This window comes from Miniopterus schreibersii (genome assembly GCF_964146895.1).
Source record: "Miniopterus schreibersii genome assembly, chromosome: 1".
Taxonomy (NCBI): domain Eukaryota; kingdom Metazoa; phylum Chordata; class Mammalia; order Chiroptera; family Miniopteridae; genus Miniopterus; species Miniopterus schreibersii.
Window position 1 is genome coordinate 151,417,934 of NC_138101.1, and position 6,846 is coordinate 151,424,779.

A 6,846-nucleotide genomic window follows, 5' to 3' on the forward strand; every position below is an offset into this window, starting at 1 on the left:
ACAATACTGGAATATACTGTAAATATATAGGATGTCCCCCCAAAATGTATACATGCACTTTGAATAATTATAAAGGCAGTATTTATTAAAATACATTTCATTTTCAAAATTGAACCATCAGCTGTTAAAGTGTGTATAGATATTTTGGGACACCCTCTATATATTAGTTTTGTATACTTATGTCTGATATGTGTGAATATTTTGAATGGGTATTTTTTGTAATTAGTATATAAAAAATTTGTAACTGACACATTAAAACTAAGCAAACAGACAGGCAATTATTAACTCCAAGAAAAACAAAGTAAATGTACATATAGCATACTATTGTGGCTAAGCTGATAGTAATAATGGATAATACCTTGTTCTAGGCATTGTTTTTAGTGCTTTTTATTTTTATTTCTTTTTTATTTAGATTTAAGTTTAATGAGTAACCAAAAACCCCCTCAAAATGATTTTTTTTTTTTTCCAGAAAAAAGAATAAAGAATTCTCGGGTAAAGAATTCAGAGGTAGTGTAGTGACTTGCTCAAACTTCACAGGGATCCAGGCATCTTTCTTCTTGCTCTCTCACCACCCTTAGTGTGCTGCCTCCTGGACCAAAAGGGCTGCTTGAGCACAAGCCATCACTTCCACATTCTAACCAGGAAGAAAAAGGAGTGGGCAAGAAGGCATCTCTTTTTCAATGTAAGGGCCTTCCTTCGACAGTGACCACCACATTTCCACGTGTAAGTCATTTGCCAGAATTTAGTGAAATGAAACAACTAGCTGTGGGGATACTCAGAAATGTAGTCTTTACTTCAGGCTGCCATGGGCCAGGTACAAACCCATAAAGTACTGGAGGTCAGAAGTCTGATGTAGGGTGTCGATAGGGCTACATTGCCTCTTGGAGGCTCTAAGCGAGAATACATTTCCATGTCTTCTCCAGCTTCTACAGGCTGTCTGCATCCTTCATCTTGCAGACTTATCCCTCCTTATTCCAGCAAATTGAGTTCTTCTCACATCGAATAACTCTGATCGCAGCTCCCATGACCATACCTTCTTCTCTGATTCCTTCGGTGCTTTTTATATACAGGTTCACAGTCCTTGATCCAAAAACCTTGGAGCCATATGTTTCAAAAGTCAGATATTGCCCTGGCAGGTCTTGCTCAGTGGTTAGAGTGTCAGCCCTTGAACTGAAGGGTCCCCAGTTTGATTCCGGCCAAGGGCATGTACCTCGGTTACAGGCTTAATCCCTGGCCCTGGTAGGGGCATGTGCAGAAGGCAACCAATCGATGTGTTTCTCTCACCTCTCTCTCTCTCTCTCTCTCTCTCTCTCTCTCTCTCTCCCTTCTACTCCCTCTGAAAAGCAATGGAAAAAATATCTTCAGGTGAGGATTAAAAAAAAAAATTTTTAAAAAGCAATAACATAAACCCCCACAAAAGTCAGATATTGTCCCAGATTTTAGAAAGGTAATACAGTGTATACACAGTCTTTATTATTTAACATATCCAATTGGATCTGAGCAGTATCCTATAATCCAAATTAAATTTCTATGGTAAAATGTATGGAAACCCAAACTAAAAAGGATAAACAAAACTTTAAATAACTTTAGGTCAGTTCCTGGCAGCATTTGCCACCAAATAAGTTATGAATTTTCCATTTCAGAGCTTTATGGATTTCAGAATTGTGGCTAAGGGCTTGTGGACCAGAACTAACTTAATCCAAACAACAGCCCTCTAAGATAGGTCCTATTATATTCCCATTTTATATTTGAAGAACCTGAAGGAAGCACAGAGGAGCTAAGTGGCTTTGCCATAGGCCACATAGCTAATAAGACTTGATTAGTCATAATATTGTAAACACTGAATATTTTTTTAAAATATATTTTTATTGATTTTTAGAGGGAGAAAGGGAGAGGGAGAGAGAGAGAAACATCAATGATGAGAGAGTCATTGATCAGCTGCCTCCTGCATGCCCCCTACTGGGGACCGACCCCCTTAACCCAGGCATGTGCCCTGACAGGAATCAAAATGTCATCTGGATCATAGGTTGATGCTCAACCGCTGAGCCATGCTGGCTGGGCTAAACACTGAATAGTTTAAGGTTAGTAGTACTATGTGACTTTTGTAATGTAACACACACACATAATTTTAGGGAGGAATATTTTGATGTGGAAGGATCCAAGGTACATAAGAAGAAAAAAACATTCTGAATAGTGTGTGTATAAAGCTGCCATTAAAACTTAAGTGTGTGTGTGTGTAACATGTAAATGATAGACCGTCTCTGCGAGGCTGCCACAGAAGCTGGAAACGGTGGCTGCCCCAGAGGAGAGGAGCTAGGGGATTGGAGGATGGTAGGAGAAAAATGTCACTTTGCATTGTTTACCTTTTTGTACTATTTGAATTTTGTCCCAAGTAACTGGATTCAAAATTAAATAGTAGTAAAAAGCCCTAGCTGGTGTTGCTAGTGGTTGGAGCATCAGCCCAACACACCGAAGTTCAATTCTGACCAAGGGCACGTACCTCAGTTGCAGGCTCGATCCCCAGCACCAGTCGGGAGGCAACCAATCGATGTGTGTGTCTTTCTCTCTTTTCTCTCTCTTTCTCCCTTCCACTCCCTCTGAAAAGCAATGGAAAAAATATCCTAGGGTAAGGATTTAATAAATAAATAAATTAATTAAAATAAAATTAGTAAAAGAGAGATACCAAAATGTCAGTACTGCTTAGTTAACTCTGGAACCTGAGGTTTTCCTTTATGTTGTTCTTTTCTCTGTTTTCTAACTTTTCTACAATGAACATGGATTAGTTTTAGAAGGAGGGGGAAACCCTTAGGGAGTATGTATATCCTTCATTCACCTATATTTTTCTTACTAATTTGGTATCTAGGATTCTATGACTATAGAAGTGTCCAGTTTTAAAGAATGATTAAATATGGGTTCTTGAGCTAATCAATGAAGGTGGTTGTTATTGTCACAATCCATGGTGGGCCTCTAATAATTATTTTTATATAGGAGCTCTGTTTACTCAGTTGGAGTTATAAAAACTTTTAAGTATAAAGCTGCTTACCTCATGGAAGAGTTTTCCGGCTATCAAAAAGCAACAAACAAACATCTCATAATAAAATTCAAACTGTTTTCCAAAACGGTAGCAAGTCTCCTCCCCAAACCTATATCCTCTCACCGTTATGAATCCAGCTCACTTTTATAAAAGTGTCAGCTCCAAGCGCTGGTACATAATTGTTCTCCCTGAATTGCGAGTTTGGACAAGCGGGTCTGAGCTTGGAACACGCCCCAGCACACTTCTAATGAAAATATGCATTTATGTTGAGAAAAAAGAACAGAAGGTTATGAGTCAGAAACTATTTCTTAGGACTGAAGCAAACGGTGTCCCTCTGAAATCTTTCCTCTGGAATCTACGGCTTCCTTGAATAGGGAGCATTTCGGTTCCTCCCGGAAGCGTAAGGGTTACCGGGGAGCTATGTCCTTAAAAGACCCGGGCGGAGGGGCCGGATGAGGTCAGGGCGCGCGACGCGAGCGACTCCGAGCCGGAACCTCAACTTCTAGGGCACGGCCCTGGAGGAACAAAGAAGGGAGGGCACCGGCCGGGGCGGGCGGCGCTGGGGGCGGGGGGCGTGGGAAGAGCGCGCGGAGGGCGCCGAGGGTCCGGGAGACACGGCCGTGAGCAGCCCGAGGAGGGAGAGGCGGGGAGGGAAAAATGGATGAGAGGCGGCGGGAAAAGAGGAACCGTCCACAGGAGGAGGGCAGGGAAGAAACCATTTATTTTTAAAAGAACAAAATAAAATCGTACTAAGATGGGGGAATACTGGGACAAAAGTGGGAAGCACTCCAGCAGCATAACCGGAGAGACAGACAAAAATTACGTTTTACAGACTCCCCGCCAACCGACATTCTCGCCAATCCAAAGGAACCGCCAGGACAGATTCGGCTCACACATAAGACAAAACTGAACATTTCAAGCTGCCAGAGGGGAGGGGGTTGTGGGAGTGGGTGAAAAAGGTGAAGGGATTGAGCAAAACAAAACCAAACAAAACAAAAAACAAAACTCAAAGACACAGTGAACAGTAAGGTGACAACCAGAGGGAAAGGGAGATGGGGAGGAAGAGAGTATAGGGGGGCTAAGCGGTCAGGAAGGAGGCTCGACTTGGGGTGAACGCACGACACAACGTACAGAGGATGTGCTATAGAACCCTACACCTGACACCTGTCACCCCAATAAATTCAACTTTTTAAAAAAGTGAAAAAGCCCTGAAAATTTCCCTTTGCAACAAAACCACTCTAAATCTCTTCTCTAGATATCCTTATTCAACTGGTTATTTTATTTTTTTGATAAACAAATTTTAATATCTTATTTTTTAAATAATTTTTTTATTTTTCAATGACAGTTGACATACAATATTATATTAGCTCCAGGTGTATAACACAGTGATTGGACATTACATAACTTACTGAGTGATCACCCCCATCAGCCTCATATCCATCTGACACTCAGTGGGTTATTTTAGAATCTGTGAGAACACAGCAAAAATGCAGAAATATCATCTCACCGTAGGATGGGAAGGAACCGTTGGCATGCAGGCTGTATCTGACCCGCAGCGTATTTCATCTAATCCATAGAGGGACCTCTAAAAAGAGAGACACTGTATTTCATGCTTGTAATTGCAAAAAAAACATTGCAGTATTAAAACCCTTACTGGTAATATGGCAAAAGGCCACAAGATGGTGATAGCATACCCAAAATCACACACACACACACACACACACACACACACACACACACACACACACACACACACACACACACACACACCCCTTACCAATTTTCCTTAGCAAAAAATTGGCTCAAGGGAGTGGCGGTGCTGTGAAGGAGAGAAGAGATTTGAAAATCTAACTTTAGATGGTAATCAAAACTCTTCTTATAACAAAACTTAGAAGTATTTTTTTTTTGGTTTCTCTTTTTTTCCCCAATTAAAAAAAAAAAAAGCAATACTTTTAAGACTGACGAACACTAAAAAACATTAAAAAACTCTGATTTTTATGTATTTACTGATAAAGCAGCACACTTAAAGTAACTGTTACTTTTTGGGGAAATGAATTTTTTTCTCCGGTTCCATAAAATGAACTTTCCCTGAGGAGTCTAGTGAAGATTTTATTTCCTTGACTGCAATTTTATTTCCTCGGCTCTTCAATTTATTTCCTTACTTATTAAGGGCTAATCCCTTACCTTAAATTGGTGTGACAATTTAGGTTAATAATGGTTCGTATTGATGTGTGGATACATTTAACTTTCCCATATGCAAACACACATACACATACTTTTTATCTGCTACTTCACACAGAAACAAAATTTGGATGGAGAAATAGGCTAGAATCCTCAGCCTAAAATGCCAAAGAAGTAACGAAAGGGAAAACAGCCTAAAGTTTATTTGAAAGTCATTAGACTTTATTTCCAAAAAAATATTAGTCATTAGAAATATTTTCTATTCAGCATCAAGTAAATTCTTAAAACAACGTTAAGTTCTAAATATCGACGTGAAGCTGATAATATGTATCAATATGTCATAAAAACATTCTTATCTTTGACTCTTAATTCAACATTAAAGAATTTATCTTAGGAAAACAGATTCACATGAAGATGTACAAGGGTGTTTATTATAGCATAGAACTATTGGAAACACCATAGTAGGGAACTGAGCAAATAAATGATCAGACATCCATAAACTGATATGCTATGTATTCATTTAAATTATGTTTTTCAGGGCATTGTCGTGCACTAGTGAAGGGAGTATAAAAATGAGACAACCTTTTGAAAGGGCAATTTGGTGTTATCTCTCTAAATTGCAAATGGGTATACTCTTCGATTTAACATTTTCATGTCTAGAAATCTATCCTGAGAAAATAATTGGACAGATAGGCAAGTATAGATGGACATAATGCTCCTGTGAGAAAGAGTTCTGTTAGTATACAGGAAAAGCTCTTCATGGTCCCCAGTCCTCCTTTCTCCACTCCTTCCAATTTCAAGGCATCACACAGAAAGAGAAGCTTAAAATTCTTCCATAGGGTCAAGCATGAGGAAGAGAAAACAAGAAGTTCACGGTTTGGGCTGGTGAACACAGCAAGCTTAGTGGTGACAGCCTAGGGAAGCGAGGCGCGCTTCAGACTAACTTGGTGAAATGAGTGGTTGCCCAGCGATAGAGTGCTATTATCACACAGGAAAGAAGGCTGGCCCTGGCCGGGTGGCTCACAGTGCGAGCATGGCCCCAAGCACCAAAAGGCTGCGGCTTCCATTCCCGGTCAGAACCCGCACATACCAGGTTGCGGGTTCAGTCCTTGGTTGGGGCGCCTATGGGCTCCCCCTCTTTCTCTCTCTCTCCCTTCCTCTCTCTCTAAAAAAATCAATAGCCCTAGCTGGTTTGGCTCAGTGGTTAGAGCGCCGGCCCATGGACTTGGGTTCAATTCCGGTCAAGGCACGTACCTCAGTTGTAGGCTCCACTGGGGGATCCTGGTTGGGGCATGTGCGGGAGGCAACCAATCCATGTGTCTCTCTCACATTGATGTTTCTCTCTCTGTCTCTCCCCCTCCCTTCCACTCTCTCTGAAACAAACAAAAACTCAATGGAAAAAAATACCCTCAGTTGAGGATTAACAACAACAAATCAACAAACATATCCTCAGGTGAGGATTATAAAAAAGAAGGTGGCTACGAAAGAGTTGGAAGACACCTCCAAGTCAAAGAATTTAGAATCTGATGATTGTCCTTGCAATAAAGTTAAAACGGAAGAAAAATATATGACAAAGCAGCCTCGATGTTTGTCTAATGCCCTACTTTGGAGATTATGAGAATCCAGGCTAA